This window comes from Microtus ochrogaster, chromosome 7, assembly GCF_000317375.1.
Source record: "Microtus ochrogaster isolate Prairie Vole_2 chromosome 7, MicOch1.0, whole genome shotgun sequence".
Lineage (NCBI taxonomy): Eukaryota > Metazoa > Chordata > Mammalia > Rodentia > Cricetidae > Microtus > Microtus ochrogaster.
In genome coordinates this window covers 18,263,830-18,276,973 of record NC_022014.1, presented here as the reverse complement: position 1 = coordinate 18,276,973, position 13,144 = coordinate 18,263,830, and the positions used below count along the sequence as shown (strand labels likewise).

The window sequence follows — 13,144 nt, the reverse complement described above, 5'->3', positions numbered from 1 at the left end:
TGTGCATGTGTGTGCCTGCATGTGTGTGCATGTGTGTGCCTGCATGTGTGTGCATGTGTGTGTATGCGTGTGTGCATGCATGTGCATGTGTGTGCCTGCATGTGTGTGCATGTGTGTGTCTGCATGTGTGCATGCATGTGCATGTGTGTGTGCCTGCATGCGTGTGCATGTGTGTGTGCCTGCATGTGTGTGCATGCGTGTGTGCCTGCATGTGTGTGCGTGTGTGTGTGTGTGTGTTCAAACTCAGGGCCACGTTCCCTTGTTGATAGCATTGTTCTCCATTATCAGCTTATGACCACTGGAGAAGCAAAGTGTGCCCAGGAGGCAGATATGTTTTGAGTGCTTGTGTACTTACATCGTTATAATGTGGATAGTGTGTTGTCTGAGGCTGTGATACTGGTACAAAGATGAGGATGTGAACATTTCTTCATGATCTTACAGGGTAATGTGCTGCCCTCGTCTCCCAGGGTACATAGAATAAACAAATCAGATTCCCGGGAGAAAGCAGAAAGGAGGCGCAGGTGGGTCGACCTGATCTGGGAAAGGGTGAGCGGGCGGGAAGCACAGGAAGGCAGTAATCAACGGGGATACACAGAACCTGCCCATATTTACACAGCTATGGGGGCTCACTGCCCAGCCAGCCTAGTCAAAGCCGTGAACTCCAGGTTCAGAGAGAGACTGTCTCAAAACAGGAGAGAAGCAGTTGTAGACACCTGGCATCCACCTCTGGCCGCAGCAAAATAAAAGGAGACCCAGCTGCAGAGGAGATGTGGGCCCGTCTGTGCTGCAGTTGTGGTTATTACACATCTGCCCTGTGTGTGTGTGTGTGTGTGTGTGTGTGTGTGTGTGTGTGTGTGCGCGCGCGCGCGAGTGCATCATATGTGTATGTATGGTGTCTGTGGAAGCCAGAAGATGGTGTGGAGCACTCTCAGGGCTAAGGTTACAGGGGGTTGTAGAGTTGCCCAATGTGGGTGCTGGGATCCAAACTCAGATCCTCTAGAAGAGTTGCAAGAGCTCTTAATCACTGAGCCGTCTCTCCAGCCCCTTCCAAACTTTTGAAAGGAAAAGGAGGTAGTTACCACTTTACAAAGAGTCCCAAACATGCTGTAAAACCTCATCCCCTGAGAGTAATGGTAATTTTATTTTCCTATGTTCCCAAAGACTGAAGTTACAGCAGAAAAGTCATGATACACAAAACACAAGAAGTAAAAGGCATACATTAAACACAGTAAATGAAGCAGGGCTCAATGACACAGGCCAGAAATCCCAGTGCTCTAGAGGCAGAGGCAGAAGGATCATCACAAGTTCAAGGACTGCTTTGTCTACAATAGTAAGTTCCAGGCCAGCTAGGGCTAAATTAATATCTTTTAGAAAACAAAATGCATAGTTTAACAAGGAAACAAAGATGCTTAAACACTATGCATTTATTTATTTATTTATTCATTCATATATGCATATAAAATCATCTTTGCCCTTAATGCAAATAGGCCTTTGGAGATTAGCCTTTGCATGGCCCTCAGGACACAGAGGCTAAAACACAAACACAAACTGACAGAAAAGCTAGTTGAATCTGATTACCAGTTCTCATAGTTGTAACTTACATTTAAACTAGCCTAGAGATTTTTGTTTGTTGGGGATTTGGGGACAGGGTCTCATGTAGCCCAGGCTTCACTTTGAACTTTTTGCCTTGTTAAAAGGTTCTCTTATTAATCACAAGAATTTAGAGAAAGATAACAGAATCTGATAACTCAACCTGATATTACTAACAACTATTCCTATAAAAAACTCAAAATGATCCAGATATCTATGTAAGTCAGAACTGAAACAATTCTAACAGTAGAATCATTCCCAATAAGTATAAGTGTTTTCAACAGTGTTTGACCTTTTTGAAAATTGACTATGGCTTTTTTTCCTGACTTGATGCTACATACAAAGCGGTGGACTGAGATAGGCCAGCAGCCTCAGACAGTCGCTCCAGACGATTCTCCATTGTACAAGTCCTCAAAGCCGACTTTGTGGTCACAGAAAGAAAAATTGTTTGAGTTTCTCTTGGTGTTTGCTTCATTGTTTTAGGTGAAACTATTTTTTGGACCAATTCAATTGCTTCTATTGTTTATGTGAACCTTCTATAAATAAATGGCAAATAATTTTTTAAAATCAAGACAGTAATATAATCATGGGAGAGATGTGGAAAGAAGAAACAAAAAGAAGGCTGTGTTTTGTTTGCTCCTTCGAATGCCTTCCAATCATTCCAAAAGGACATATTAGAACTTTGTACTAGCCTGTGGCTCCTCTAGGAAAAAATCTTGCTCAGCAATAAGTAGTCTTTCTAGTAAAGCAAAACAGCCATGTTAGAGTTAAAGCTTCAATCACACTAAAGTGAACCTACTGCTTTGTTGTGAGTCGAGTAGAATGTGGGGGAGATGGAGTCCTAGTTAGGCAGAATAGCAACAACAATCCATGAAGCAGTTGTGTGGGACTGTAAGTCTGGGTACCTACAAGGATAGAGCTAGGACATGGGGGGAACTGGAAGGGAGGCAAAGTATGAACAAGGAGTCAGATGATGGCCTTGATAGACTTTTCCAACTATTCAAGTCTGTTACTGGAATCTTTTGCTTTAAATGCCCTGCTTTCCACTATTTCATCAGGAAATGTTGGAAGCCATGATCTAATTCACAGGCTGGCTCACAAACATCACCCACCCACAATGTCATGATCACAGTACACAACAGTCTGGGTGCTGAGTCTCAGAAGTTCAGCAATTGAGCATAAGAATAAGGGAGGGGAGATTTCCTGTTCCCCATCCTCTTCTAGACTCAGAGATGAGCCAGTAATCGTAATTATGCAAAGTTTTCCTTGGCCACCCTTCCTAGTCACAAGGACTTGCCTCCCCAAGAATAAACTGAACTACATTACCATGCACATCCTTCACAATGGCATTTAGCGCTCCATCCCAGATCCGTCCCATCAGCACCACTTCTCAGAAACGAAAACTCCAGTCCCTCATTCCAGTGAAGGGCTACAGAGAGGTATGAAAGAGAGTAACCAGTCTAGGCCAATGGACACAACTGTGCCCGGGCTACTTCAGAAGGATGTGATTCCAGAGAGGGTGTGTGTGTGAATATGAATGTCTTGTTCTCCTTTTGATTTTATAAAATATACTCTATTTCCTAGGCTGGCCTACCCAGAGAGGCTTTTAACTCAGGGTTATCCTTCTGCCTCAGACTGTCTTGGAGGCTGGGATTATAAGCACAAGCTTAATCATGCCTGGTGGTAGTGACTTTCTAAGAGAATTTTTATCAATTCAACTTAATCTCTAATTGTAAGACAGTATAAGAGAAGACTAAAAAGGTGCAGACATACAAGGGAAAGCAGCCTTGCGCAATGGAAGCTGGCTAGGAGCAAGGCCAGCCCATTCACTCTGAGCAGGTAGAAAAAGAAGAAAAGCCATCCAGGGATAGAAGGCAGCAGGAAAGACAGTTTCCAAATGAGAGACAGTTCTTCTCCATCAAGGATCTGCTTAGGTTGTACCTCTTCTAGAGCGTATGCCCAAGCCACTTCCAATCTCATTTTTCAGTCCCCCCTGGGCTGTAATATATTCATATGCACAGATCTTAATTATGTTGTCATCAGTTCTTTTAAAAAATATGGTATGTTGAGTCCTCCTGTCTAGGGAGTACTTAGAATGATGAATTATCTGCACTGTTTACTTGGGCTCTATATTTCATTTCACATTGATTCATTCATTAATGCATCCTTTACCCCAGCAAGCTATCTCTCAAAGAGTGACTTCCACAAGAAAGCCCCAGTAAGTACTCAGCACAGTGGTCTTCAGCTTGATGTTGGAGAGTATAAAAAAAAAATCATATGGATTCCACAGCTAGGTAAGGAAATTTGGTTTCAGAATGGTTTTATTTTTAAAGACTCTGCTTACAAGTTTATCACATGGCTATCACTGCCTAGATCTGAGGATCAATGTCACCAACTCGTAGGAGAGTAGAGAACATGGCACACAGAATAAAAGGCAGCGGAAGTGCTTGCTATGGGACGGTTTTCAGGAAGTAAACATTGCGTGATTGTTTCAGGTGGCGGTTACAGAACGAACTGAGCATGGCCAGGGAATGTTCAGTCCAAGGGGCTGGGCCAGAGGTTAAGCATTCACTGAAGACCTGTTGTGTTCTGGCCACCTATTCAGATGTTATCATTAACTTCACAATAGCCCATTATTCCCACAACGGAGGCTTCGAGGAACCAGGTAGAGCATGGAAAACATCTTTCTTTCTCCACGGGCAACCAGAATTCCTCCCAGGACCTTTTTCATCCTTGCTTCCCAGATGAAAACAAAACAATTGGCTCCCCCATTTTACTGGAGGAGGAAGAACACAGCTACTTCAGTACTCACTGAAGGGCAGAGAGGGAAGACAATATGGGAAGGAGTGGAGAAGAGCCAACACGAGTTAAGTGGAAATTAAACTAAGCCCTGACCAGACCTTTTCCACACAGATGATTTCATCGCAGCAACTGTAGGTGATCACTGTCCACACACAATGACATTGAGGTCTAGGGTACTTAAATCATAATGAGATTGGGAGTTGGGTCAGACAGACCTCAAAGCCTGTGTGTTTTCCACTCTCCCTGTGGCAAGCACATTTTCCCTTCTCTTCTACCACACAAATGCCCCCCAGCTAAAGGATGGAAAACATAGATCTTTTCAAGAGCCCTAGCCAATAACTATAGAGCAGTTAGATGAAAGAAGCCTGTTTCCCCAGGAAATAAAACTGTCAAATCAATCAAGGGATTTAAAAGACAATTAGAAGGAGGCTTGCCCTCTCACTCCAACTTCCATGAATAGGGTTGGCATTTGAGTGATGTCAGTGGTTGCATGCATGGGGGAAACTACCATTACGTCTAGAGTCAACGAGGACCACAGAAGTTCCTCTCTCAGTGAACTCGGCAGTGGCTGGGCAACAGCACAATGGCCCAATTCCTGTCTTTAGGAAATAATCAAAAAAATGAGGTTAGTGTTTGATCACGGTTCTGTTTGCTGGGCTGGCTCAGACATTTGGTGAGAACACTGGTGAGCAGCTAGCTCTCCACATAAGGTTAGCTCAGTGAAGTGAAGTACATGCAGATTATTGTGCAAACGTGTCCATCCATATCAAAGTCAAGCAACTCTGAGAGTCAATCCCTTCAAAAGCCTGTAATGAAAGCAACCAGTAGTGACTTCTGAGTATTTGATTCCATCCACATCTGGCTGTATTTGGGAGCTAAACTCAGCAGAAGTCTACAGGGTCAAGAAATGACCCTGAATAAAAATAGTCTTGGAAGTCTGTCACAGAGGAGAGGAAACAAGGCAGTGGGGGTGATTCACTCCAAATGGCAGCTCCAAAACCAAGTTCCCATTTTTGTTCCAATCTGAAGCCAATGTGCAAAACAGGCACAGAGCAGACTGTCCGTTTCCAAAGGCAGTTGCCAAAGAATTTTATATGGAAGCCAAAAAGATTTAGTGTGCCATTCACCTCTCCTCTAAATCTGAGGAGAAAGAGTTTGAACTGAAGCAATGAACCCATGGTGGGTTTACGTTGTGTGAAGACCACCCAGGGTCTGGTAAGGAAGGGAAAACTTTGTTCGCCAAAGTTTCCAATGACCCAATGGCTTACTGGGTGTGGGCAGAGTTCTATGGCAGCATGAGCCCCTAGCTGCTGTCTGCCTATTCGTTCCATCACGCCTCTTCTCCCCAGTCCACAATCAAGGACAACACTGAGAAGGTTATATGCTTTTTGTTCCTCTTTATAGGGGAGGGTGGTACTGAAGATTGCATCTGGAGCCTCTGAGTGCTAGGCAAGTACTCTACTGAGCTACATCCCTAGCTTTCTCTTTTGTCTTGTGTGTGTGTGTGTGTGTGTGTGTGTGTGTGTGTGTGTATGAGAGAGAGAGAGAATATATATATGTGTGTGTGTGTGTGGGTATGTGTGTGTGGGGGGGGTGCTCCAAACAGTTCAGGCTGGCATCAAACTCATGAGCCAACACTGGTTCTGAACTCCTGATCCTCCTGCCTCTGCTTCCCAAATCCTGGGATTACAGGCATTATGTTACTATGCCCAACCACAGCCCTCTTTTTCTTTGCAACTTGAGATAGAATCTCCATAAATTCCAAGTCTGTCCTTGACCTCACTCTGAGCTCATACAGACCTTGCTTTTAATCACCCTGCTTCAGTCTCCTGAGTAGCTGGGGTTATAGGCCTGCAACACCAGGCTCTGATATACACTTAGGATTGAGGGTTCTGGCTGAAGACCAATTATCCAACGCTTGACTACTTTAGTTGTGCTGAGCACACAGGTGTCAAGCCTGTGGCATGACAGGAAACAAAAGGCCTGTTTCTCACTCACTCATGCTTCCCTGTCCAAAGACCCAATTTTATAGTCACACTTTGTATTTTCTTAAAGATGGGTTCTCCAACAGCACTGGGTTTCAAAGTACCAGAGAACTCAGGTCTACCTTTAGAAATGCGTCTTTGACTAACTATGCCGCAGGTTAGCAAGGAGAGCGATATGCAAAAAGACAAGAGAATGTGGCAAAATCTTTAACAGTTATGAACAAGTGTGCCTGTATTCTAGGAGCAGAGTGTGATTAACGGTGTCTTGTGGGATTAGGACAGACTTCTTAGAACTGGTCTCTAGATGAGTAAGATGTGAGTGATAAGCAGGGAGGGAATGAGAGTGGCGATGAGGGAAGAACAGTCCAGGGAGTAAGGACGGCCTCGGACAGAGGTTCTCAACGGGAGGCAATTTTACACAGATGCAATTCTTGCATCTAGTAGGTAGATGTTGCTAAATATCCCTCAGGGCGTAGAGGAGCCCTCACAACAAAGCCTTATCCACTCAAAATGTCAACAGCTTCACTGAAAAAAAAATCTGCTCTAAGCAAAGACATAATAAGCACAGGTTAAAAGAAACAGGAACTGGAGTATAGCTCAGTGGTCGAGCAATTGCCTAGCATGCATGAGGCAATGGGTTCAATCCCCTGCACCACAAAATAAATAAGGCTGAGTAGGTGCTTTGTCTTCAAGGTAGGAACAGCAGATGACGGTAGGAAACTTATCACATTCTACTGCCCTATCAACTGAGAAGCACATCTCTCAGGGACAGTGTCCTCTGTTCAAGTCCACTCCTATACAGCAGCCTGAATTTTACATTTCAGCAGACAGTGGTGTGAGGGTGATGAGCTAGGTATCCCCCCCCCCAATCCACCCAACAGTGCGCTCAGAAGAGCTAGGTGTTCCCCACCATCCACCTAACAGTGCACTCAGATAGGGTTAGAAGCTGCTGGGATGCTAGAAAGACTCAGGAACAGGAATGGGTCAGGCTAGAAAGGGAGGAAGCAAGGGCTCCCTGCCCCAAACAAGTAGCTAAAAAGGAAGCAGAATGTGGCCTGAGCGTCAGAGGAGGGCTGACAGGAATCTTACTCCTGGGCACAGATCCTTTAGAAACAGAAAGCACTTTGCCACCACCACCTCCACTGGAAAATTAAAGAGAAATAACAGAACAAGTCTCTTCCTCTCACAGGAGACTTCTGGGAGGAAGGGAAGGGAGCCTCAAGACACAGAGAGATTTTGTTACAAGAGCAAGAAATACAAATGGAATCTTCTCAGATATGCTTACTCACATTAACCCGCACCAGCTCTTTAACGTTACCCGGTCCACATAGACACACTCACCTACACTCATATGTAGATGTGGGGCTGAGGAGATAGCTCAGTCAGTAGAGTGTTTGTCTTACAATTAAGTCCCAAGTTGGACCCTGAATGCAAGTAAAAATCCCAGGTGTGGTGGCACTTGTAGCCCCAGTGCTGGGAAGGCAATCATAAGTCGACCCCTGGGGCTTGCTGGTTAACCAGCCTAGCTTACTTAGTGAGCTCCAGGCTAGTGAGACACCCTGTCTCAAAAAATTTTGAAAGTAGATAGCACCTTGAGTTGGCCTTACACACACACACACACACACACACACACACACACACACACAAACACGCATATACACATGCACGCACGCACAGGTAGTATGAATAGAGTGAAGTTACAGTGATTGGAGTAAATGTTCAAAAATCAAGCTTTAGTTCCAGAAGAGGAAAAGCAGAGAACAGTCCAATTGTTGTTACTGTCCTTCCCTTTAGATGGCGCTAGGGAGGAAAGCCAGGGCCTTGCACATGCTAGGTGACACATCCTATGAATCACACTACAGACCTACAACACTAGCTCTGAAAAGACAATTCCAAACTGAAAACGATATTTTTAAAGTTTCTAAATTATTTATTCAATTGACTATTGAGGCAAAGTCTTATTATGTAGTTCAAGCTGGCTTGAACTCAAAATTCTCCTCACTTGGACTCCTAGGTGCTGGGATTGACAGGTGTGCACCTCCACACCCAAGACCATAAAAGTTTTACTGAAAGTAACTGAAACCTTCCTTTCTTCTCTATCCACAATACGGAAACTGTTATCCCAAAGGCATGTACTGTGTGCCCAGCACAGTGATGGAAAATTTCCACTGTTGAGAAAATTAAAATCAAGTTTTGATGTCACAGACCCCTGAAGTAACTACAGCCTTAGATACTTCATGTATGTTACAGACCCTAAAAAGGATGGAAGCGGTCCATGTGGAAGAACCAGGCAGAAATCACAGGACCAGACATTCCAGAATAAGGAGCACAAACTGGAGCCAGCATGAGGAGGGCAGGAGTAATAGAAACATCTTCAGGAATTTCATTTGCATCCCTGCATCCACCCCTCAAACAGACACCTCCCATTTCACCTGCTGACAGCCAAAGGAATATACCTGGTGTAGCCCAAGCAACTCACACTGAGAACTTACTAACATCTCATGTTAGTATTTGGTCTGCCGTGGAGATTCTTGGTCATCTCTAAATAAAGTGAATTGGAAAACCAAAGGATACAGCAACAAATTCCAGGAACTCACAGCTAGATACAGTCAGGGAGGGGGAATGTCATGATGACAGAAAGTTTAAATTTTCAGAGAGGGTGGTTTTAAATCCGGGTTGGGATTTATAGCTCTAAAAGAAGGTATGGGGCCACCCTTCGCTGACACTATGTATTAACAACTGAGGAGTTGGTGGTCTGTGTAATGAGAATCACAGCCAACTCTCAGAGTTACACACACACAAATGCTGGCTGTGGTGTCACACACCTGTCATCCTAGCACATGGAAGCAGAAACAGGAGGATTATGAGTTGGAGGTCAGCCTTGGTGATGTGTGAGTCCCACCCACTCACCCACTCACCCAAAGCAACAGCGGCAGCAAACACATACAGGTATCTAATAATCCAGGATTCTGAATGGCAGGGAAAAGGCAGACTGGAAATCTGAGCATCAGCCAGGAATCCTGCTAACAGGAGCTCATGATTCCTCCCACAAATCCCCAATACCAACTCCTCTGCAGACAGCACAGCTCATTCACGATCATCTAAATACACAGCCGGCTTTCTTGCCACCCTCCCTACTCATTCATGCCACTGTATCCACCTGGAATGTTCTCCACCCACGGGTCCACCTAGATGAGCACTACTCATTCTCTGGAGCTGAGCTCAACTTCTCTTCAGGGTGTTTCTGAGTCAACCTGTGGGATTTGTCCCTCTTTCGAACTTCCAGAACAATTAAGTTCATAGAATTACTTGGCAAATAGCCACCTTAGCTCTATAAAGCTTATCTCATTTTCTGTTTTCTAAATTAATAGCAATTGTCACCTTTCTCCTGGTATTCACTGACATAGCACCTCTTAAAGATAAGGAACAGATCACACTCATAATTCTTTGCATCCACCCATCTCATCCTCTAGAGTACCTCAAGCAAAGTTCAATTTTACCATTCTCTTCTGTGCACACAGACGTCAGGTTCTCCCTAAAGATCTACTAATTCAAACCTCTGAAAGCTTGTAACCAATGAATGTGAAAGTCTTTAAAACAAATTCTAAATACTGTCCTTCAATTTGCTTTTTTAAAAAAAGGCTGCAGATCAAACTCATAGAAGAACACTTTCTAAGCATGCAAAGGCCCTGGTTAGACACACAACACTGACAATAGGAATAATGATGGTGCTAATTTTTAAAAGCCACAACCATTTAACTCTATTGCAGAGGGATGGAGACGTGTCTGCTTTGCCTTTCTTGTCTGTTGGGATGGGGGAAGTTTGTAAGACAGGATTTCATTATGTATCCCATGTTAAACTTGAATTTGCAAGCTTCCTGCCTCAAGCTTCTGAGTGCTGGGATTACAGGAGTCAGCTACCATATCTGGCAAAAAGGAAGTTTTAAAAACTAGTTTAACTCAGACTCTAAACCTTCAACTTGAAACTCAGAAAATTCCTCGAAGTTCTGACTAATGTCATGCCATGTGTGCCATACATATGCTGTATGGAAGTTAAAATAAGACATCATATTCAAGTGTTACTATTGTGTCTTGTGTGTAGTATGTACTTAGCAAATGTACTTGATGTCTGATAAACTGAAATGATTAGTAATTGACAGCAGCTTAACTATAAAAAGACTTCTCAAAGCACACAGCTCCATCATGGGGGAAGGGCAGCATCTCAAATAATTTTGAACAAGTTTAATTGGTGAAATTATTTTTATATAACTCTCTACGCTATGTGTACCCGAGAAAACTTTGAACAGTATTGCTAATAAATATTTGCCAGGAAGTAGTCTTTTGAATTATATATATATTAAAGAATTTAACCTAAAGATGACCTATTTTTAAAAAAATGATAAGGATACAAAAACATTTAAATAAGAAATCTTTAGACCATAGCAAGAAAGTAGTAAAATGAGAACCTGAATCTCGGCCATTGACTCTGTACCACCATAGTACTGCTTATAACTGTAATTATATCATTTTGATTAAGATGACATTTGATGACATTTATATAAAAGTTGGGCATCTAGGCGGGTGGTGGTAGCACATGCCGTTAATCCCAGCACTCGGGAGGTAGAGATCAGCCTGGTCTACAGAGTGAGTTGCAGGACAGGTGCCAAAGCTACACAGAGAAACCCTGTCTCAAAAATCCAAAAGGAAAAAAAAAAAGGTTGGGCATCTAAACTTTGGCTTAAAATTAACATATAAAACATGGTGTCAAATGAGACTCAGGAGACTAAAGAGGATTGCTTTAAGTCTGAGGCTACACATAGGGAGACTATTAACAAATAAATGAAAATAAATAAGTAAAATAAAAACAACAACCAAACAACAAAAAAAGTGCAACAAGCTACTCTAGTACTATGGATACAATCTGTAGTTGGCTTTCTATAACTGCTGGTTCTATATTCTCAATCAACTGAGAACTGAAAAGATTTGGAAAAAACACTGTATCACTGTATTGGGGCTGATCAAGTTTAGACCTTTTCTTGTCATTATCCCCTAATAGTATAATATAATAGATATAATATAATATAATGTTACATAGCATTACATTGTGTTAGGTTTTATACACAACCTAGATATGATGTAAGAAACACAGGAGGGACTAGAGGTGTAGCTCAGGGGTAAGGCACTTGCCAAGTGCACACAAGGCCCTGCGTTCAGTCCCTGGGACTGCACAGAAGAAAATACAGGAAGATATGTGTAATCGAGGCTATACGAACAGAACTCCCTTATCCAAAACTTCATTTTATGCAGTTTCAGCTATATGCTATCAGCGAGAGTGAATATGACATAAAACCATCTTTTGAATGAGAAACCACAAGAAACTCGACCTAACTTTTATTACAGTATATTGCTATAATAGTTCTGTTTTATATCAGTAATTTTTTATCTCTTACTGTGTTGAATTTATAAAGTTGATCATAGGCTTGTAGTTAAAGGAGAGAACAGTAAATAGGGCTCATCCACCAGGGGGTTTCTTGTAATACATGCCCCACAGACACGAAGAAGCTACTTTTGTCAGTTTACACTAAGGATTCAGGCATCCTCTAATCATAATGTTTAATGCAGTCTTGATAAATTGTCCAGACTGGCCTCAAATGAACATTCTCCAGGATTGCCCTCTGAAATAGTTGGGACTATAGGTAAGCATCCTCAAATTTTAGAATCCACAGAGACTCTTGGAATGGACTTTCTGAGGACAGCAAGGAACTACATAGTCTATGTAACACTCTATTTAGAATACACTGTGTCCTTTGAGACTACTACCCTAGGAAACTCAGGGAGGCTGAGAATATAAGCTCTGAAAACTCCTGGAGAGCCCTGTTACTTTATAACTAAGAAATGGAGGCCCACAGTTTATGGGACGCAGGAGTAGCATTCAGGCTGGTGCTCCTACTCCACACTCTTGCTCCAGACATTAGAAGCCTGGTACAGAACAGATGAGGGCTGATGGTGCAGCCCGTTTGTCTGTTGATGGAGTGACTCCTGCCTAATGTACCAAGCTCTGGGTTTGAGTCCCAGCTCTACATAGACCAGGTAGTGCACATCTGTACGCCCAGTACACAGGAAGTAGAGGTAGGAGGATCAAAAGTTCAAGGTTACCTTAAGCTATACAGCAGAAAAGAATGGATGAAACTGTTTTGCTGGTTCAAAGAGTAAACAGGGTTTTTTAAATTTTGAAATTAAGGTTGATAGTGAAAAATGAAGTTAGTTAAACATCCAAATCTAATTATAATTTTCAGGGTTTAAGTTTACAAAGTGATATTTGGCTATAAAGTTTATAGGCAACAGACAAAGCAAAGCTTCTGGGAATGAACGAACACACACACACACTTTACGCTATTTAGAAACTTGGTTTCACTTTTTAAAAGTCAAACTGCTTTAATACTCAGCTTACACATTACTCTATCGAAAATGAAATAATCTCATATAGAAGACTTTAAAATAAGTTCTTTTGGAAGCCCATTTTGGGGCATTGAGTTGTGACTAAATTCTCAAGGACGTCAGTAATACAAGGGCTCCATCCATAACTCCTTGAAAAAACTGAAACCATGGACGCCTTGTCAAATTCAGACAGTTTATCTTGGCACTGGCAAGTGCAGCAGTCTCTTCGATGTCTGGAAACGTGTCTAATTACGTCGAACGAGTAACTAAAAAATAGCCCGTGTCCCGGAACAGACAGCTCAGGGTTCGCTCCATAGCATCCTGAATGG

The 13,144-nt window shown here is 42.7% G+C and overlaps 1 protein-coding gene across 1 annotated transcript in view; it reads right to left on the bottom strand.

Moving 5' to 3' along the window:
* Myo1d (myosin ID) overlaps positions 1-13,144 on the bottom strand; it is a 298,766-nt gene that overhangs the window by 284,714 nt on the left and 908 nt on the right. The window lies entirely within an intron of this gene.